This window comes from Trematomus bernacchii, unplaced genomic scaffold (genome assembly GCF_902827165.1).
Source record: "Trematomus bernacchii unplaced genomic scaffold, fTreBer1.1, whole genome shotgun sequence".
Classification (NCBI taxonomy): Eukaryota; Metazoa; Chordata; class Actinopteri; order Perciformes; family Nototheniidae; genus Trematomus; species Trematomus bernacchii.
In genome coordinates this window covers 955565-978662 of record NW_022987615.1, presented here as the reverse complement: position 1 = coordinate 978662, position 23098 = coordinate 955565, and the positions used below count along the sequence as shown (strand labels likewise).

The following is a 23098-nucleotide window of genomic DNA, read 5'->3' as shown; positions in this document are numbered from 1 at the left end:
CCTGACCTCCTCCATTAGTGGGTGTTCGGAGCAGGAATAAAACTGTAGGAGGAGGACATATTTCAGGCTCTTTTTCTGTGTGTTTTCTATAGTAGTTATAGTCCAGTCCAGCCACAGTGACAGCAGGGTGTCCGATGCCTTTTACTTACAAAGTGGGAGTTTTTAATGGATGTGTAATGGGGGTTTAAAGTGTTATATTTGTCAGAATTTGGATGACTTTAAGGGGGTATATTGTGTCGAATTATGACTGGTTTAAGGTGGTTTATTTTTTAAAGTTATTGACTGTTTAACCCACCTATTGTGTTCGTTTTCCCCCCCCTTACTTTGGTGTTCGCGGTCAAATTGGACCGGTCCTGTTTTAACTGCTATTACATTAACACAAAAACCATTAATCACCAAATTTCATTTAACACCCTTTCAAACTGTAAATATTGTATCAGACTACTGGTATACATGAACAACTGCAGTAAATAGACAAAGAACAGACACTAAACATGTATTGCGTGTGCCAGGTGTGATCCATGTGGGGGGATGGGCACATAACAGCGGGAAATGTATCAAATTGTTCTGTGTGTTTGTGTGTGCCAGGTGTGATTCACATGGGGGGATTGGGCACATAAGGGCGGGCAAAGTTGACTAAATCATCCACAATTCAATGACAGTGGTGATCAGCAATTTTATATGTTCAAATGTCTACTGTGAAGGATATCATAAAGCCTTAATGCAATCGAATGTAAAACTAAAAGGTTTTGATTGATGAAAGTAGTGAATCGGTCAGATTTGACCCAAAGACAACAGGAGTGTTAAGTGGTATGATATGAATATTTTTCAGAGTTTTAGCTGGTTGGGAGTGTTACATTTGACAGATTTGACTGCTTTGGTATTTTTGTCTGAATTGAGACTGATATCTGTCATATTTGAGATTTTTAAGGTAGTATTTCTAACTCTTTTTGAACAAGTTTAAGATGGTATTTTTATCAGAGGTTAGGCTGGTTTAAGGTGGTATATTCAACACATTTTTGGCTGTTAATGGGGGTTTAAAGTGTTATATTTGTCCGAATTTGGATGACTTTAAGGGGGTATATTGTTTTAAGTGGTATGATTGTCAAAAAATGTTACAGTTTCAAAGTGGTATATTCAGATTTTTGAAGTGCTTTAAGTTGGTTTATTCTTTCAATATTGGACTGGTTTAAGGCGGTATATTTGACAGATTTTAGACTGTTTTTTTTCTGAATATGCTAAACTAGTGAGAGAATCGCTAGCAAGGGGGCTACAACTACAACAAAATTAACATATTTTACCGTGATTAAATTGTAATACACGTTTCAAAAGGATGCCGAAGTAACAACATACTGATACCGGTTAGTAAAAACCATGAATGAATGCTTTGACAAGTCTGCAGACAGACGGCAGGCGAAAAACCTTTTAAAATGCGTGTTTTCTGAATGGAGATCGGCTAAGCTAACGCAGTATATGCTCCGACCGTCCACACTCACAACAACCTATACAGACATAAATAAACCAGCGACTGTATTCGCCATGACACAGGCAGTCTGTGGTTTGTACTTGTTTAACTTTTCTCTAGTTTCTGAACAGATATGAGGAGCTGTGAGCTCTGAGGGCTAACAGCTAATGGCTGATGTCGGTTTTGTGTTTCGAATGGAAGATGACGTCACGGCTCCGCCTACACTGCGTTACTATAGTTACTGCCCCAGCTACTAAACTGTAATGGAAACGCAGCATAAAGTGAGCCTGGCCTACCAAGGCCTAACTATATACTATATACTAAGCCGTGTGAGGCCCTGCAGTGGAAATGCGCCATTAGTTAACATAGGTGGAGGAATAACGGCTCATCTCAGAATGTCTACATTAATACACGGTTCATCTGTACATTTGATATTCAACAAATCCACACACGTATTCATCATGACAGTATGTACAGTATTGATTAGACTCTACATATTGTTGTTCTATCTTACATGTACTGTGTAAGGCGACATATTTCTGCTTTTTCCATACCTTATGGCATCACATAAATCCTTATTTCTTAATTATATTGTATATGGCACTGTTGGCGAAGCTTGGAAACTTATATGACAATAAAATCTCTGAATCTGAACGCACTGAAGTCGCTTTTTAAATGCTTTTGTAGTAATTAGATGTATTTGTGGGTCATAGTCACGTAAGATGTGTCATTGTTTCCCCTTTAATAATGTCACACAGTTTATGAATCTGTTTCTCTGCTTGTTTACTGAGGTCAGAAGACATTTCTTTCGTCTGTACAAAAGCCTCCCTGTGTTTCTCACTTGGCCGCTGTGATTGGCGAGAGCTCGGACTCTAATGAATTTAATTTAGGGAACGAGGGTTAATTGGTAATTTGGCGAGGAGGCTAAAAACAGAGACTGTCAACAGAAATATAACACAAAGAGCTCAGTGGAAAACTATTGGGATAAAGTGAAGAAATAAAGAGCTGTGACAGATTTTAAAGCCTCAATAGACGAGGAATCAGATTTGATTTCTTCTGAAAATGTCACTTTATTTGTTCTTCGTTCATCGTAACTCTTAATCTAATCTTCTGGTTTCCTGGACTGAAGATGATCTGTGGAGCAGAAACCAAAAGAAAACATGACCTTTTACTTATTATACTTCACAGGCAGACAGATGGGACCTTCAAACTTGATTTACAATTATAAAAGCTGTAAAAAAACCTCTGTTTTTTGAAGTGTTTTTGTTCTAATTTCAGCGTGTTTTCCCCAAAGCGGAGTTAATGCAGGTCAGCTGCAGTGTTTTCACATGTTCCCCAATGCAGTTTGGTGTATTTAAGTAAAGTGGAGACTGTCGGTTTCCCGCAGTAATCTGATTTCTGAACGTATATGAGGAACCAGGTTTCCATAATCAGGAGAGGCCTGGTTTTAAGGTGGTATTTCTGTCTGATTTTTGACCGTTTTAGGTGGTACAGGTGGTACAGGTGGTACAGGTGGTACATTTGCCAGGTTTCAACAATCAAGGGTGGTAATTAGAGACGTCAAAAATCAAAGTGTGTTTCTTATGGCGCATTTCCACTGCAGCGCGTAGCACGGTTTAAGCGTGCCGTGCCAAACCCGGCCCGTTTATTTTTGCTTTTCCATTAGGCGTAGTTCCGGCTCAGGGCCACTTTTTCAGCTTTTTTCTGGCCCTCCAAAATCGAGGCTCTTACCGGTCCAACAACCGGGCTGAATATGCTAAACTAGTGACGTAAACACTCTCGACTGCTGATTGGTCAGAGAGAATCGCTGGCAAGGGGGCTACAACTACAACAAAATGAACATATTTGACCGTGATTTAATTGTAATACACGTTTCAAAAGGATGCCGAAGTAACAACATACTGATACCGGTTAGTAAAAACCATGAATTAATGCTTTGACAAGTCTGCAGACAGACGGCAGGCGAAAAACCTTTTAAAATGCGTGTTTTCTGAATGGAGATTGGCTAAGCTAACGTTGTATATGCTCCGACCGTCCACACTCACAACAACGGCCTATACAGACATAAATAAAGCAGCGACTGTATTCACCATGACACAGGCAGTCTGTGGTTTGTACTTGTTTCACTTTTGTCTAGTTTCTGAACAGATATGAGGAGCTGTGAGCTCTGAGTGCTAACAGCTAACGGCTGATGTTGTGTTTCGCATTGAAGATGACGTCACGGCTCCGCCTACACTGCGTTACTATAGTTACTGCCCCAGTTCCTAAACTCTAATGGAAATGCAGCATAAAGTGAGCCTGGCCTACCAAGGCCTAACTATACCGTACTAAGCCGTGCGAGGCCCTGCAGTGGAAATGCGCTATTAGAGTCAGAACTCAGTAAAATGTCAATACACATAGATTCAGTGAGACTAACCCTTCCCCGAGGAGATCATTACATCAGATTTATATCTAGACTAGACATCCATACATTTGTTTAGAAATTAGAAATATTTTATTTTATTTTCACTTTGTTACATAAATTGTATAAGAAAATGCTTTGTTTCCCTCATCCAGTATAAATATATCCACCGAAGTTAAGATAACTATTAGATCAAGTGCAGTCTGAGTAGCCTCTTTTTTTTCAAACAATCTTTTTGGCCCAAGGTGCAATATACATAATTTATAGCAGAATATTAATGGCAATAAGAAAACTACACTTGATTCGAAAATTACTGTTTTTTGGCTAATTAAAAATGTCTTTTTCCCACATCATATATATAATCCTTGTAATTAAATCCTTAAGCACATGAGATATAACATGTTAGCTTAAAAGGTGCACGTATTTTCAAATTGTACACACATAGCACGGCTAGCAGTTTCCACCTGTTTCCAGTGTGTATGCTAAGCTAGGCTAACCACAACCTGACTCCAGCTCTGTGCACGGACATGTGAATTCCCCCCCCAAATTTCAAACTATTTGAACACAAGTCTAAACTAGTGTTATGATGTCTCGCTCTGGGATTTGAACCAGCGACCCTGGCAGTATCTTGCCTCCTCTAGTGAGGCATTCAAAGGCTGTAACTCTCAGTGTGTGTTTTAGTGCTGAGAGGACGTTTCCCTCCTGATTCGTTCTACACGGAGCCTCGGCTGCTCGCTGTGTGTCTGACAGGAGAGACAACAAGTCGTAACTCAACCTGTGTTGACTTTATCTGCGTCTGTCAGAGCGCTCCTCTCTCCTCCATCTTCCTCCTCTCTCTTCTATCTCCGTCCATCTTCTTCCTTCACTCCTTCACTCCTATCTCCGTCCATCTTCTTCCTTCACTCTTCTCTCTCCTCTCTCCTCCATCTTCCTCCTTCACTCCTATCTCCGTCCATCTTCCTCCTTCACTCCTTCACTCCTTCACTCCTTCACTCCTGTCTCTCCTCTCTCTCCTCTCTCCTATCTCCTCTCCTCTCTCCTCAATCTTCCTCCTCCACTCCTGTCTCTCTGTCTCTCTCCTCTCTCTCTCCTCTCTCCTCTCTCTCTCCTCTCTCTGTCTGATGTGTCCACGAGGTTTCAACTCAATTCAGGGTTTTCTGACTCTTTGATACGCCTCTTATGAAAAATAACCATGTTTTAATCTTGTTGATTGAACACGATCAGGTTGTTAACTCCTAAAAACATTTACACATTGAGATTGTTAATAAATAATCATCAGTAATGTGGATATACTGTAATGACTTGGTGGGTTAAGACAAATAAGAATATTACAGTGGCCTTAGCGGCCCTTTTCCCAGCAGTTTGGAGAAAGTTTTAAGCAGCATTAGGAGATCCTGATGAGTGTCTTTCTTGTACGATATTTGAAGAATAGTTTGGACCTATTCAAGACGTTTGGCCGGTTTTAAGGCTATATATTAGAATCATTTTGGACAACTTTTTAGGTGGTATATTTTTCAGACTTTGAAAACATTTGAGGTTGTATTTTTGTCAGTTTAGACTGATTTAAAGCTCCCATGTCATGCTTTTCCGGTTATTACCCGTCCCCTTGTGTGTTATGAAGGTTTTTATGCATGTAAACGGTCTGCAGAGTCACAAACCCTCAAAGTACACCCTGTAGCGAGTAAAACTCAGAAAATACCTCCCCAAAACAACCCTCGTCCTTAAGAGGTTAAAGGCAGAGAGTGAAATTCAGTGAATACACGTAGTTTACAGAGATGCTGTATGAGAAACCAATGTGAGTTTGGAAAATTGCACAATATAAATCTATTCTAGTAGACCTCAACAATGGAATTATGATCAGTGGAAATGGCCATGACATGGGCCCTTTAAGGTTTAATCTTGGACAGATTGTAGAGTTGTTAAAGGTGTTAAAAGTTCACGTTTTTCAAAGTTTGGTCATTTCTTTCAGCTGCTATATTTGTCAGAATTTGGACTGGTTTAAGGTTATGTATTGTTCATATTTTGGACTTGTTTGAGGCTGTATATCTGTCAGTATGCTGACTTCAGTCCTGCTCGTACGTCAGGTCTTCACATCATCATTCGGTTCCTCCTCGTCGGTCGCATTTTTCCAGATGCACTTCAGTTATTTCTGGCATTTAAATCAGAGAGGAACTCCTGCAGAGTGTTTACCCTGAGCTGCTCAAACACACCACAGACCCTGAAAACACAAAGTGTACTCTGGTGGGTTCTTAAAAAGTACAACAATGTTTAAATACTTCACAATGACCTCACCTGTTTTCTTTGGGTTTATCAAAACAAAGGGGGTTTTTCAGCCCGTTGTATCCAGTGTAAAGAAACCGCTCATTATTTTAAATCCAGTTGTAGCTGTGGTGGTCTGAAGCACCAAACAGGAAGTGGACCTGAAACCTGAAGCAGCCACATGGGGACGTTTGGTTTGAGCGACCACACAGAGAGGAAACCTCAGGGTGTTGAGACGGAGCTAAATCCAGATGAAACACACTTCTTTCTTTACAATTAGTAACCATTTTTAAACTGCAGCTCCACCCTGCATCAAAGAGTTCAACTGGGATCTGACCAGTCCCACCACAGTGACAGCAGGGGACACGCTTTTACTTACAAAGTGGGTTAAATTAGTCAGAATGTGGATTACTTTAAGGTGGTTAAGGTGTGTCGATATTTAACTGGTTTAAGTTGGTTTATCGTTTAAAGTTTTTGACTTTTTGGGTGGTATGATTGTCAAAAAATGTTACCGTTTCAAAGTGGTATATTCAGATTTTTGAAGTGCTTAAAGTTGGTTTATTCTTTCAATATTAGACTGGTTTAAGTTGGTATATTTGAGAGATTTTAGGTCAGTATTTTTGCCTAATTGTGGACACATTAAAGGTGGTATATGGTTCATGTTTCTGTTCATTTTGGACTTGATTTAGGTGGTATCTTACTCAGATGTATAGCTGGTTTGAGGTGGTATTTCTGTCAGAATTTGGACAGTTGTAATATGGCATACATTGTATATACTGGAATTGTTTAAGGTGGTAGCTATTTTTAAGGTTTAAGCTGGTTTCGGGTTGTATATTTGACAGATTTAAGGTGCTTTAAGGTGGTATTTTTGTCTAAATGTATACTGATTTAAACCAGTATATTGTTCAGATTTTGTAGGCTTGTTTAATTATTTATATTTGTGTGATTGTGGACTGGTTTGAGGTGGTATATCTGTCATATTTTAGATTTTTAAGGTAGTATTTCTAAGTCTTTTTGAACAATCTTAAGATGGTATTTTTATCAGAGGTTAGGCTGGTTTAAGGTGGTATATTCAACACATTTTTGGCTGTTTTAAATGTGTATTTTGTCCTGATTTGGGCTGGTTTAAGCAGTTTATTGCTTAGATTATGGACTGTTATTTAGTTGATATTGATATTAGTTTAAGGTTTTATATTTTTACATATTTTGGACCTGTCTAAGGTTTTATATTCCTGTTTTTTCTCCAGCAGCAGGCTGAGTGTAGTTGGGATGGTTCCCAGTCTGCCTCCTCTAACGACATAATCTCATCTGACTGTCCACACACACTCTCTGGAAGCTTCTCACTGAATCCTTCACACACACACGTCTGGCTTTTAAACACCGCCTCTGCTTTCTGTTCATTCGTATAGAAATCAACCTGCAGAGGCATCGTCCCTCAGCGTCAACATGTTAATACGGTGACGGTCACAGAGGAGATGTTAATGCTTCCATACATCATCATGTGAGAGTCTGTAAACACTGCAGACGCTCTGTTTACTTCCAGGAGCCAGATTTAGTTTGTGAAGCGACCCAACTCTCACCTCTGCTCCCAGGATGCATGGGAGAGAGACGTAGAAAGAAAAAGAGAGATTTAATCTGAAGGGAAACTGAGGAGAAAAAGATAAAGAAGAGAATCTGTTTTTCCTCTGTTTTTCTTAGGTTGAGTAACAACTGTTAAACATTTCCCTCAAGCATAAAATGGAATAAGAAACTTATGACAAACCATAAAAAAGTACCTACATTTTTATGCTATATACAATATTTGCCACCATACATTAACTGGTTGTTGTTGAACATCAGTCACTAAGAAGACAGAAACAGTCGTTCACTATCAGTTGTTGTGATAGCAGTTGCCGTGGCGACAATAGAAGTGTTGGGGTATCAGCTGATCTGACAGTTGATTGGGTCAGAGCGGTTGATGATGTCATCACTATGTGAGGAGAGATCGCGGCGATAGGAAGCTGCGGGGGGGGACGTCCCGGGAGGATAGGTGTGTGTGTGTGTCAGTCTGTAAGTGTATGTGTGTGTCCGTGGGTGTGTGTGTGTGTGTGTGTGTGTGTGTATCAGAAACTCTCTGATCTGCATCCAAAACAAACAGGCCTGAGGGGAGAGAGGAGACACGCTGCACTGACCGCACCGCCCGATACACACACACACACACACACACACACACACACACACACACACACACACACACACACACACACACACACACACACACACAGTGATGTTGCGATGTGGAGGTCTTCCATGTTTTCAGATCTAAAGTTCTGCAGGTTTAGTTGACTTTGTTTGAGTGTGTGTATGTGTGAATGTGTGTGTGTGTGTGACTGAGTTCTGTCATGATTTCCATTTAAAGGGACATTCCACAGATTTTACACATGAAAATCAGTTTATTGTCACAAGGGGCCCAACAACACACACACAAAAGACCCCACAACCTCTGCTACACAGGAACAACACACACACACTTTTTGTTGATGTTTTTCCCCTTTTTCATGAGTGTTTTTTGCAGTTATTTTGCATCAGTTTCTACTTCATTTGGACTATAACTCATGCCATTTTGTGTCTCTGTGGTTGTTGTTGTTTCTTTCTCATAGTGGTCGTTAGTCTCTTTGCATTTGTTTAGCAACTATAGTTGTTCTATTAGGCATTTTGTATGTCTCTTTATGTCTGTTGTTAGTCATTTAGAGTTTCTTGTTGTTGTTTTTCTCTTTGCATAGTCAGTGATAAACGATGTGTTCCTCTTTGTGGTTATATTGAACCTCTCTGTAGTGTATTTGGTCTATTTGTAGATGTGTGTGTCTCTATAGGCGCTTTCACACCAGGGCCCTTTCTCATTTCTCTAATTTCCCTCCTCGACTCCTATCCTCGTGTCTTAGTCCCGCCCACAGGAGATGCGAGCGGAGGAGTCGAGGAGAGAGGAGGGGAAGCAGCAGGCGGTTAGAGAAATGAGGACATATACACACACATATATACAATTTCAGATTCAAACAAGTATGAGAGCACTCTCATAGTAACGTAACACTATCAGAGACGGGATATATATATATATCCCCCCCCCCCCTCTCTGGTCGCTACAATGAGGAAAATAAATTACAGGCCAAAAGTTTTATTTACAAGTATTAAAAGTAAGCAGAGGACACCAAACCAACTGAGACCTGTCTGTCCACCGCATCTACGCACACACACACACACACACACACACACACACACACACACACACACACACACACACACACACACACACACACACACACACACACACACACTGTACCACACACTGTACCACACGCACGCAAGTTCTAGTTCCAGATCTTTTTGGTGTGAACGCAAAATCCCAGGAACTATCGGAACTATTCCTGGGAAAAGTACTCCGTGTGAAAGCGCCTTATTTGGTTGTTTTTCTACTTTAAAATTAAGATATGAGTCTCTGTTGTTGCATGTCTTTGTGGTTGTCTCCCAGTTGTAGTATTTTTGTTTCTGTGTCATTACTTTGAGTGTGTGTGTCTCTTTGAGTGACATGTTGTGTCTGAAGCTCGGGGCCAATAATCCATCCTAACCTTCTTCTGTGGCTTTGGGCGAAGTTTGTCAAGTTTAAGACAATAACTCTGACGAGGACCCCGGGGTTATCTCAGTTTGAATCCTAAACAAAGAGGCTAACGTTCCTCTGTCTTGGTATAACGGTCTTGAACTTCCAAACACAATTAGATGTAATAGTTAAATGAAAACAAACAACAACTTTATAAAGAGTGTGGATCCATTAAACCTTGACTATAGTGAAGAAGCCAGTTGTAATGTGGCTTATTTGACAGATTCTAGACTGTTTCAGAGTTGTATTTTGTCTAATTTTGGACTGGTTTAAGGTTTAATTATTTTGCTGACACTAATGTGTTTTTGCTCCTTCTACATATATTGTTTTCTCTGCAGATTTCCACAAACTAAAAGCTCTTTCTGTCTTTTTCAGGCATGTTTGTTATAAAACATACAATTCCTCCTCTGTTTTTGACAAGTTATTGACACTTTTAAGACGGTATACTGTTCACAATCCGGACTAGTTTTAGGTGGTGTCTTATCTAATTTGTAGCTGGTTTTAGGTGGTATTTTGTCAGAATTTTAGCTAGTTTTAAAAGGCATATTTGACACATTCTACACAGTTTCAAAGTTGTATTTCTGTCTAAATTCGGACGGGTTTAAGGCGGTATATTGTACAGAATTCGGACTGGTTTAATATGGACATTTTTGGGAGATTCTGGACTGGTTTGAGGTAATAATCGTTGCTAAGTCTTCTGCTGGCACTGACAGTGTTTGTGCTCCTCCAGCTGGAAAACAGTAAAGAAAAATATAAAATCAATGTTTTCTACTCTGCAGATTTCCACAAACTGAAAGCTCTTTCTGTCTTTTTCCAGCGTTTTTATTATAAAAGAACACTTCCTGCTCTTCCTCCTCCTCCTCCTCCTCTTTCCCATTAGCACAAAGTGAATTAGCGGAGATGAGTCAGCCAATCAGCTGTGGCATTCAGAGGGAACGGAGCCATTATTGGCTAATGAGACGACGGGGAATTGAAGCTTTTATTCTAATAACAGTAATGTCTGTTTGTAACCGAGCCGCCTGCACCTGCTTCTCTCTTCTTCCAAACAACATTTTCTGCTTTTTCTTTTCTCTTCTCCATCCGGCAGCGACCGGGGAACGATGCTCGCAGCCAGAGATGGGAAATTAATCTGTTGATTTAGATTCATATAGATGATTATTAGTAGCAGACGCCTGCACCTGTTTCCCTCTCTCGCTCGGAGAGATCTGGAGAGGAACCAAAGCTCGCTGAAGTGAGGCGGTGTTCAGTTAGCTGCTTTTCCCCGATGAAGACGTGATCATCGGTTGTTTTTAATTTCATTGTGAGGTCGCACCTGTGCCTCTCACCTGTGGAGAGAACAGTTTACAGCTTTGTACAACCACCTGCAAAAAACAGATTGTGAGGTGGAGAAATGATTTGATTCAGGGTTCAAAGTTCGAGTTATTCACTACGAAAATCGAGGAAACTTAAATGCGTAATCAACTGAAGATGTTTTCAGTTCCTCTGGAGAAAATCTGTATCTGGTTTCCCCATTTGACCCTCATAAAGTTCCTATCCTCATCCATCATTTGGAAAATAAATCAGATATTTGATATAGTATCCTATTGATAGACCATCTATCTGCAGAGAAAAGGCGATTCGACACATTTTTCATTTGTTTTGAACTTCTTTAATTCTTCTGCAGTAACGAGTTATGCTCATTTTGTATTTTTGTCTCTTACATTTAAAGAGCTTCTTTTAGGTTTTTTTAATCCAGCTTTTAATATGTTGATGAATAAAGGTCCCATGTCATGGCCATTTCTACTGATCATATTTCCTTGGTTGAGGTCTACTAGAATAGATTTATATTGTTCAATGTTCCAAAATCACATTGGTTTCTCATACAGCATCTCTGTATGTGTATTCACTCTCTGTCCTAAACGGCTTGTTGGAGCTCCTGCCCCCCCCCCCTCCCTGTGAGCCCAGTGTGCTCTGATTGGTCGGGACGTTGCGAGGCTCGTTGCTGCTCGCCGGTGCTGCGATGAGCGGACAGGTTTCCGGGTCGGCGATACAGCGAGAGAACAAGCGAAACTCATCCTGAGCACACACAAACACTCACAGCCGAAGTAAAAACAATAAGTGTGGCTTGATATTGAGTAAGAAAAAGGTTTGTAACGCTGTGAGAATGGGTCTGCGGAGAGCATTTCTCCGCCATCCCAACTCGTCTATTACCAGCGTTCAGGGAGCTCTATGCAAGTCAATGGGACTCCCTGTTAGTTAGCCAAGGGATCCTGGTGTGTGAGGTGCTCCGCTGATTGGTCCATTTGGGCCAATCCGGTCATTTGTTGATTTGGGTGTTCACACGTCACTGAACCCAGGAAGCAAACAATGGAAAATGAGAAATCTCCAACGAGGCGTTCTGGGGCAGCATAGACAGGTCTTTTCTGTGTCAGAGTTTTACTCGCTACAGGGTGTACTTTGAGGGTTTGTGACTCTGCAGACCGTTTACATGCAGAAAAACCTTCATAACACACAAGGGGACGGGTAATAACCAAAAAAGCATGACATGGGCCCTTTAATAATTAAACATAACGTGCTGTTGGATAGCTGCTAGTCGCTCTGTTAGTACAGGTGTGTGTCTGCATCAGGCGGGACAGATAACAGCTTTTGACCGCTGTTAAATTGTAGTTTTTTTTATGGTTTGTCCACCTCTTTAAGGTCAAAACTGCTGCACTGAATGAATTGAAAATCTGTAGGTCAGCCCTTTGACTAGCTCGATGAATCATCCTCCCACAATAGCATAATAACATTGTCTCTGCCCTCAACCTTATCCAGAACAGTGACGATAAATTATCCCCCTCAAATCAGAGATACACGGTCCCTCGATTTAATAAGGATCAGATAATCCTTAAATTAAATATGGGGCTTAATCCTAGAACACATGCACGTTTAAGGGTCTTAAATACATATTTCATGTATCTTGGTCTTTTTTTATGTTGAATATTGAGATGCTGTGATTCAGGACAAAATGCAAAAACATAAGAAATATGTAAAAACTCCAATTATATTTCACAGTTAGCTGCAGATTGAGCTGATTTGATTCACCAGCGTTGATATTTAATAATGAAGCACACAGCAGTGGATGTTAACGTCACACTGACAGACGTAAACACGGGCTGTTGCTGTTGTTGCAGGTCTGATTCCCCGCTGTCCTCTCTGTTTACCTCAAAATGGAAATGAAGTGATCAGCATGAGTCAGCGTCTAGAAGTTCAATTTCCTGTCCCTCTTATTTTTATAAACATTTTCCTCCTGTGTGCCGGTCCAGTTCACTTTATCCTCATAAATACATGATGGAGAAGTCTTTATATTTAGACAGCCGGACACAACAACAACAACAGTTGTCATCAACAAAGAGAACGCAGTGTTTTATAACCAACAGAATCACATGATGTCTTTCAATCAGAGCTGCGACTGAGAGCTTTAAAACCGTGGTGCCTTCAGGGACATAGAGAAATAGAGGACAGGAACACTCATTGGTTCTACTCCTAAAGCGTTTTTTTTCACTTGATAAGATGCTAATGCTAGCTAGCCATAATTACCCACCAATGCTTTTTAGCTTAAGGTCATTGTATTAATCAGGGTTTTTCTAGAAAGATATAGTATGAGCTTATACTATGGCGCGGATCTTAAGATATATCACTGCTTGCGAGAACGCCCGTATACAAGATGGCGGACGTAAACAACAACGTGACGTCGTAGCTCCGTCAAAACAAAGCTTTCTCTGCTGGATCAGAGCGTCATTCAACAAATGGATACTAGTAGAGAATAACAAAACTAAAATTGACTAACAAATACGCTCTTGAAATAAATCTCTTCAGGTTTATTTTTGATATATTTGAATTCAGCCAATGGCTACCTGGAAGGAAATCAATCTAAAAGCTGATTGGCTGATTCAGAAAATGCTCGTCCATGTTTCCTCCAGTGGTGTTTGACCTTGTTGTTGTTGTTATTTATAATTGTTTTATCTGAGAGGAATTTAACTAGTTAATTATCCTTGCCGGATCTCCACCAATGAAACGAGCCGAGTCGAGCAAGGCCATTGATTGGCTGAATGTTGTGAGAAGGTATATTGAAAGTGTGAATTTGCTACTGAAAACTGTTTCTGTTGCTGTAACACACACACACACACACACACACACACACACACACACACACACACACACACACACACACACACACACACACATCATTTAGCCAATAAGCTGTGATATTTTATGGTTGGATATTAACTGAGGTTGATTGGTGTGTGATTGGAGGAGGAAGCATCACACCTGGGCTCACCACACACACACACGCACACACGCACACACACACGCACACACACGTCAATACAGATTCAGAGATGGTAGGGAACAGCTGTGTTTTTGTTTTGATTGGCTATAAATTAGATTAGAGACGATTGCCAGTTTCCGTGGCAACATTGAACCCCCTGCAACCCCTTTAAATCTAACAAGTGTGTGTTTTAAGTTAATTTAAAAATGAAAGCATCCAACTGCGTCACTGAGGAGAAGTCAGTTTTAATATTAAAGAAGTACACGACAACAATTTACACACTACAAATCAATATTATTCTTCCAAATTCTTAAAGGTTGGAAACGGTTAAAATCTCCTTTATTTCCTCACAGCCAGCATCAGATCGCTCCACTCCTGCCTCTTTCCTCCTGCAAATAAACAACACAAAGCAAAATAAACACACACATCGTTTGGAGGAGGAGAGGACGTTTTACTTTCATGTCTCTCTCTCTTTACTCCATTCCAAATACTTAATGTGTTCCTTAAGGGGCCTTTGAGGCAAGCTTACGTGCAAACACAGACTATTCATTACACACATACAAAACTAAAACCACAATTAAAGCATCCAAAAATAATATTATGAGAAATGTGTCAAATATTCATATTGGTCTTTCAAATTCCTTTTACAACTTCATGTTTCTGTGTCACTAAGTTATGTGTGATCATTTGAGAGAAACTGAAGCAATACACATGTACAAGTACCTTTTTTAAAGTACCTTAATCTCACACACAATGTCAGTATGTCGTCACAGAGCTCCTCAGTCATCGTCAGAGACAGAAAGTCTAAATCTGATAAGGCGTTACAGTAGTGGAGCCTTTCAGAGACGACCACATACAAAGTGAAGTATGCAGAATCGGCTGTTAGCACTTCCTGTTTGCAGTCTACCTACATTCATCCATCACTACATTACTTTGTGACTGAATGAATCTTAAAAACAGATTCTCAAGCTTTTCTTTGATTGTGAAGCGGATTTAGGAGCTTCTATTGAGAATGTAAATTATATGTTTTGCTGTCCTCTGAGTTTGTGAGTCACATCTAAAAAGGTGTGTGTTTTAATATTTCACTGAGTTATGGCTTCAAGAATGCAAACTGAAGCAATATGTTTCTTAAAGTACCCTAACCTCACACACTATCTTTATATCTGTTTCTCAATCTTTAGAGTAGTGGAGCCTAATGGAGACAAAAGCGTACGAAGTAAAGTATGCCGAATAAGCTATTGGCACGTCCTGTTTGCAGTGTACCTAAGCATGTACCATCAGCTATGGCTTTATAACTTTCCGACTGAGTGAAACCTGCAGATGCCAAAGCAAATCCTGCTGCCATGTTTTCTATGTCTTCAAAGCAGATTTACAGACATCCATTCATTATGAACATCAGATATACGACTGTTTTCATGACGTGTAAGTCAAACTGAATCTAAAGATGTGTGTTTTAACATTTCACTGAGTTATGGCTTTCCAAAAGAAGTTAGAATTTGATGCAAACTGAAGCAAGATGTTTCTAAAGTGTTTTAAAGTACCTTAACCCTCACACACAATATTGTTGTGGTTCTGGGTTATACTCACAGAGCTCCTGTGTATTCTTTGAGACAAGAAGGAACTAATCTTGATAGGCTCAACAATTGTCATTGTGGACACACACAACACCACACACACACACACACAACACACACACACACACAACACACACACACACACACACACACCAACCACACTACCTACCATCCTAATAGGCTCTAAATGGATCAGCAAGGAACCGGCCAAGTCCGAAGCCGCAGGGCGTAGATTAGTACTGTCTGTTCTGCTGTCTGGGCCAACCAGATGCCCATAAATCCTCTAAAAAGTGTGTGTGATGTGTTGGTGTTGATGTGGTGTGTGTGTGTGGTGATGTGCTGTGTGTGTGTGTGTGTGTGTGATCGGATGTGTCGCTGTGTGTGTGTGTGTGATGTGTGTGTGTTTGGGTGTGTGGTTGGGATTTTTGTGTGTGTGTGTGTGTGTGTGTGTGTGTGTGTGTGTGTGTGTGTGTGTGTGTGTGTGTGTGTGTGTGTGTGTGTGTGTGTGTGTGTGTCAGTGCCAGGGGCTGAGCGTTAAAATGGGTTGATGGGTCTGTCTGGCAAGTCAAGGCATTGTTCTCTATGGGTGACTGAGAGGCTGTGTGTGTGAATGTGTGTGTGTTTATTGATTTGCCTTGGGTTATGTTTTTGTGCTTACATGCATTTGTTTGCCTATTTTGTATTCTTGTGAGTGTGTGGGGAATATGATTTTGTTACCGAAAAGGTGTGTGTGTGTTGGTGTGTGTGTGTCTGTTTTCCTGTGTGTGTGTTTTCCTGTGTGTGTGTGTGTTAAGGGTTTGGCAGGCTGGAATCAATGAGATGTTAAGATGTCAACTTACAGTTCTACTGTGTGTGTGTGTGTGTGTGTTCGTGTTCGAGAGTGTGTGTGTGTGTTCGAGAGTGTGTGTGTTCGAGGGTGTGTGTGTGTGTGTGTGTGTTCGAGAGTGTGTGTTCGAGAGTGTTTCAAGATGTCTAAGTTGAAAGCAGATGTGGGATCAGCTCCTGTGATGAAGTTGGAAGCTGCTGTCAGTGCTTTAAGTCTCCGGCTGCTGCAGACTTATATAATTAGTTATAAAACTTCACATGTAATAAAACGTATTTACATGAAATGTATACAAAACTAATTAAACCACAGAGCCTTAGTTTCTTCAGACACAGATCCACTGATTTTAAATTCAGAAAATATGTATGCTTTAATATGTACAGTAACACATCATGTTAATTGTGTTGTGTTCAGGTTCATGGTTTTCTGACACATTTACCCTCTCTCAGTGTTTTGCTTTTATTCTGAAAAATACATTTTGGTTGCATTTAATCTACTAAATGCAGCAGAAAAAGGACACAGCGAGCTACACACTCCTGGGTGTAATAGGGCGGGGGTAAAAGGGTCTTTGCTCTGAGCCTCATTATCCCTGCATGAGTGTGTGTTGGCTGTTAATGTTACTGTTGTTAGCGTGTTAGCGTCGGTGTGTTAGCGTCGGTGTGTTAGCGTCGGTGTGTTAGCGTCGGTGTGTCGCGCTGCTAACGTGTTTGAACCTGCCACAGAGCACAGTAATGATTTACTCTGTTTACCTAACTGTTTGACCTCCGTGTGGTGTGTGTGTGTGGCAGTTTGCCAGGCCTGTTTCAACACTGTGTGTGTGTGTGTGTGTGTGTGTGTGTGTGTGTGTGTGTGTGTGTGTGTGTGTGTGTGTGTGTGTGTGTGTGTGTGTGTGTGTGTGTGTGTGTGGTGTGTGTGTGTGTGTGTGTGTGTGTGTGTGTGTGTGTGTGTGTGTGTGTGTGTGTGTGTGTGTGTGTGTGTGTGTGTGTGTGTGTGTGTGTGTGTGTGTGTGTGTGTGTGTTTCCTGTAATTATTTAATGCAGCAACTCGTAACTCTCTCTCTTTCTCTCTCTCTGTATGGTTTAGCTGCCACAGTAATAAATGCAGGTGTTTAGGAGGCACCTCTAAACACCTGTGGGTGTGGGTGTGTTGCGGATTTATATATTATTACCATTATTGTTATGTATAGTATTTAATAAATTGTATCTGATTGTATATACATAGTTGACCTATTACTGCAGTTTACTTGCAGCAATGTCATTTTCTTTAGTTCTTTTAATGTATAATATAGTTGTTAGAGCCAGTATTTTGTTTTATAAAAAGGGCCACCTAATTGTGATCTGTAGTCAAGGCGGTATATCGGACTACAACTCCCACGACGCAGAGGCACAAGGCTCAGATGTGAGCTGTTTAAGTTATACAAGCCTATACAAAGAAAGACGGACAGACCACCTCAGTTTCTTGTTATTTTATTTGAGTTTTGCCTCTTTGGTTTGATTGGTTTTGACTCTTGTAAAGGCCTGTTTTCTTTGTTGAACGTGTGAAGAGTGGTATTTTATTTTGAGTAAATATAGCATATAGCACAATATCAACACACCACCGGAGGCCAAGCAACATATCAGATTGAAGGAAAACTTGTTAGAGCAACGGTCTGTTTGAGGCGTCTAAGTGGCTTGATAGGAAAGGAAATAGGAAAGTTGCAAAGGAAGGAAGCCGCGACAATAATAGTACCCTATTCTCTATGTTACATGACAATAAAGCTTTACATTTTTCAATATGAATCGATGAGGATTTGTCTCTTGCGTTTTGTAATGTTAGTTTTCTGTTTCCCTACTCGTGTTTTTTGGTTAATATTTGATTAGCTATATTTGTCCGAGATGTGTGTACAATTCGTCCCCGAGGTGCTACTTTTTTATAACCTAAGACCAGAGATGTTAAGGACACAGAAAAATGTGAGACTACTTTCTTGAGGCTGCAGGCTCTCTAGATTCTAGACAGTTTTTTAAGGTTGCTATGTGTTTAAGTGCCTGTCAGTCCTCTTAGGAAACACATTTGTCTAACCCTCAACATGATTCATGAAAGCCTGTAATTTCCTCTCACTTAAGAACTTGTTAATAAAATGTGAAAATCTGAATAATGCACAGTCTGGAGCTGAAGTAAAAAAACGTACTTACAAAAATGAGTTTTTTTATGAGACTTTATTTCCCTTGAAGTTGCTTATACATTTACACATTTGTGTGACAGTCTCTGATTCAGCCATTTCTATAGCTTCCTCTTTCATTCCTGCTGACAGTATGATCTGCACCTGGTCACTATGTTTCTATAGAGGACGACACCCATAAACGACCAATCAGAATAAAGTAGACAAATCCAGTCAGAAATAAGGATTTAGATGGACTTTTTTTGGTATTCTCTGAATGTGGAAATGTCCTAAAAAGTATTTTATTTTGTATGTGAGGTAACAGTTGTAAGCATTGTCTTTTTGGTCAATTTGCCTTCTTTTGCACCACTTTTTAAGCTTCCTCTTGGATTCTTGCTTATGATCGGCAACTAGTCGCTACGGTTTTAGAGGACAACATTCAGAAACGTCTGAAACACAATAAAACGTCAGAAGTAACGATTTAGAGGGATTACTTTTGGAATAAGTTTATTAGTATTTTTTTAGGAAATTACTAGTGAATATGCCTTAAAATAAAGAAAATATAATTGTGTTCAGGATAAAATGCTGCAAAATAGATCCAGATGGATCCTAGTATTATTGTTTTTTAATCACGTTGGTTTATCATCTTAACTGTTGTGTCACTATGTGTGTGTGTGAGAGAAAGTGTGTGTGTGTCCTTGCCAGCTGATAAATGACTCTTCATTCCTGGTCAGGAGTCTCCGATAAATACTCCACACACACACACACTCTCTCTGCTCTCTGAGTTTATCACCTCTGTGTGTGTGTCTGTGCATCGTCAGGACTCACCTTGGGAAATGACTTCATCTCTCTCTCTCCCCCCTCTGTCTGCCCTCCTCACCCTCATCACTCCCTCTGTCTCACCCTCCTCTCTCTCTTATCTTATTGACCGTGTTTTACAGCAGAATCCATAAAGTTTGTCCCAAAGGACACGTTTTAGCTTGACGTCACACACACACACACACACACGTACACACACACACACACACACACACACACACACACATACATACTAGTAAAACAGTGTGTGGTCTCAATGAAAAGAGAGCGACTGTACTGTATCTGTTTCCTTTCTCTCTTTCATGGCTCTTCTACAAAATAAAAGTGTGTGTCTACTGTATATGTGGCCACACCCAGTCTAATTCTGAACATGGTTAGACCTCTGAAAAAAACAACACACACTCTAACATACGTGTGTGTGTGTGTGTGTGTGTGTGTGTGTGTGTGTGTGTGTGTGTGTGTGTTGTGTGTGTGTTGTGTGTGTGTGTGTGTGTGTGTGTGTGTGGTGTGTGTGGTGTGTGTGTGTGTGTGTGTGTGTGTGTGTGTGTGTGTGTGTGTGTGTGTGTGTGTGTGTGGTGTGTGTGTTGTGTGTGTGTGTGTGTGTGTGTGTGTGTGTGTGTGTGTGTGTGTGTGTTGTGTGGTGGTGTTGTGTTGTGTGTGTTGTGTGTGTGTTGTGTGGTGTGTTCACCTTCTAATTGTGAAAACACAAACTAATCAGTCGTTTAATTACGGATTATTTAAGGATTATTATTAATTTAGTTTCACACAAACGATCTCACCTCAAGGTTTAATTATAAATCTTTTTTTCTTGAGTATTCATCCAAATCTTATTAAAAGTTAAATTGTATTCATTTCCTTCCTGCATCCTGTAATCAGCTCTGACTTCATGGATGAATAAATCTAACCCTGATGTTTTATTTGCTGATAACGCTGATTACGTTACACAAGACGTTGTGCATGTCTCTTTAAAGCATCTCCTGGCAGCCGCATGCTTTTATTGTGACACAAAGAGAAAGTACTTCAAGCACATTTCTGTTTTTATATTTGCTTCGTTTCAGAAGTGCGTTTCTCCTAATGGAAATGTTTGGGAACGTTGAAGCGCGTTTGCACCTGTCGGCCACCGTATGTTATACATTGAAATGAAATGGCATTGTTCTGATGAAAGAGAGCGACACAGACTGAAGCAGAAAACGTGATATGAAACCGAAGTCTATATATAAAAAATTGTAATGTATGCTATCTCAAATATAGGTCACTTTAAAAGGAAGTACAAACAGCACAAACAGTTAGATGTTAAAGCAGATAACAGATTAGACCTTATAATTATAGATTGTTTAATGTGATTAAACGCTGTTCTTCAGGGTGTTTGTGTCCCTTTGAGCTGCAGATTAATTCACAGCTTTAAATCCTCAAGATATACTGTAGGAGATTTCATCGGGAAAAGTGATCGTTATTTTTATCAGCTTCATCAGCTCAGAGAGGAGAGGAAGGGGGAGTGAGAAGGAAGGAGTTTTTATTTTGTAGGAACGATGGTATCATGGCTTTTACATGTGCAGTGTACGAGGAAGGAAACAACAGATAGAGGAAGGAGACGAGGAAAGAGGAGGGCAGGGAGGAAGAGAAAAGGGGGGAGAAAGAAAGTGTTGGAGCTTAATCCACCGAACACCTGAAACTGGGTCACATTAACCGAAGAGAGGAGGAGGGGGGGGGGCTAGTGTGTGAGGGTGTGAAGGAAGCAAGACAAGAGGAAATAGGGAAAGAGGGAAGGGAGGTAGGAGATGAGGAGAAACAAGAGAGGAGAGCCTACCCTATAACACAAAATAAAAGGAGTGAAAGAGACCAAACTCTGTCCTTTAGATGTAATGCTATGCTACTACTGACACACACACACACACACACACACACACACACACACACACACACACACACACACACACACACACACACACACACACACACACACACACACGCACACACTGCGTTGTTTGGGAGTGTGTGTTTGTGGAAACTTGTGATATTTAGCAGCAGCAGAAAGTGCAGAGTGTGTTTACTGGGAACACTGGGCCTTATCATCACCATCGTCTGGGGAACTCCTGGGAACAGGAAACACTTCTCAGAGACACAAAGACAGAAACAAAGAGCTGTCTGAAACACACACACACACACACACACACACACACACACACAACACACACACACACACACACACACACACACACACACACACACACACACACACACACACACACACACACACACACACACACACACACAAACACACACACACAGACACGTTGTTTTTTCAGACTTTCACTGCTAAACGTTTCATACTCTCCATATTCACACGTTCATTATGTCTGTGTCCTCTCCCCTTACTTCCTATTCTTATTTCCTCTCCTCTCTTGGTTCACTTCATCTCCTTTGTTTATGTTTGTCAGCAGGATAATCAATCATACTTCATTTATAAAGACCTTCTGAGAAAAACAAAAGCACTTCAAGGCCGTTGCAGATACTGTCTCGATTTCTATGACACTTAAATATTGCATATGCCATTTGTGAAGGTCTTTGCTCGCCGTAAACACTTGTAGTTTCACCATGAAGTCCTAAGGAAGGTGTCCTTGAATACATTTCCCGAATTAGTTTGTTTGCCAGCAGGTATACATAAAAACTACTATCCCAATGCTCATAACACTTGGCGTAAGGGTGTAGCATGAGCAACGGAAGAGACCATAAATTGTACACTTTTATTAACATTGCTAGACACCTTTTTGTCGGTGTGTGATCTGTGAACGTCCTTAAATCTCCGTGGAAAGTTTACATACATACAATATTTTTGCAACCCCAGTTCAGCCTGAGGTGAAGTTGCTAAATGTAACCCTCTTTTTAATGCCAACGCGTAAAGAGAGACACTCGAACACCACGCAGTAACTGATGTGTTTTGATGCAGAGTTGCTTTTAATCTGGAGAAGTTCCAACAGTTCGTTAACGGCCTGCCCTTTAATTAACGTGTCCTCCAGCGTCAGCCTGATGATGTTCAATGAAACACCCCGACCCACTTAAGAGCATGTGTGTGTGTGTGTGTGTGTGTGTGTGTGTGTTATTGCGTCGTGTTTCATCACACACTGAAATGAGTGACAATTATTTCCTACATAAAATTAATTAGCTTCCCGCAGCCCCCCCTCTCTCTTTCTGTCTCACCTGTACTAACGAGCTCAGTATCTGCTGTCAAATCAAAAAATAGCTGATCATCAATTAAAAGAACAATCATTGAAAATAAAGTAGTAATTGGACAGCAGCTAATAACATTTAATAATACTCCATCTCGTTCTCTCTGTGTGCAATTATAACCAGCAGTGAAGTTCATGAACTAATCAGTGAGTTGGAGAGAAGTTAATGAACTTTTCTGCACACTTTTTGATTAAGATCTCGTTATATATGTCAGCTTTTAGCCGGCATGCTAACGGCTAACGGCTGTGTTAGCGGGCGTTTGAGGTCAGGCTGGTTGTTCGATTAATCTGCTGAAAGAAAACAGATCCAGAATAATACATTTAATCTGAATGCCGTATGAAGTTGAGAATGCGGTTAAAAACAAGAGGTTGAGATAAACACAACAAACAGGCTGATTAAATCATTTTTATTCGGATGGTCAATGTCAAACCAAACACAACATTTATGGGCACAGGCAGTATGAGAAAAAA

The 23098-nt window shown here is 40.4% G+C and overlaps 1 protein-coding gene across 1 annotated transcript in view; it reads left to right on the top strand.

Annotated features, from left to right (window-relative positions):
• The window catches only part of plxna3 (plexin A3), a 169072-nt gene that overhangs the window by 50709 nt on the left and 95265 nt on the right, over nucleotides 1-23098 (top strand). The window lies entirely within an intron of this gene.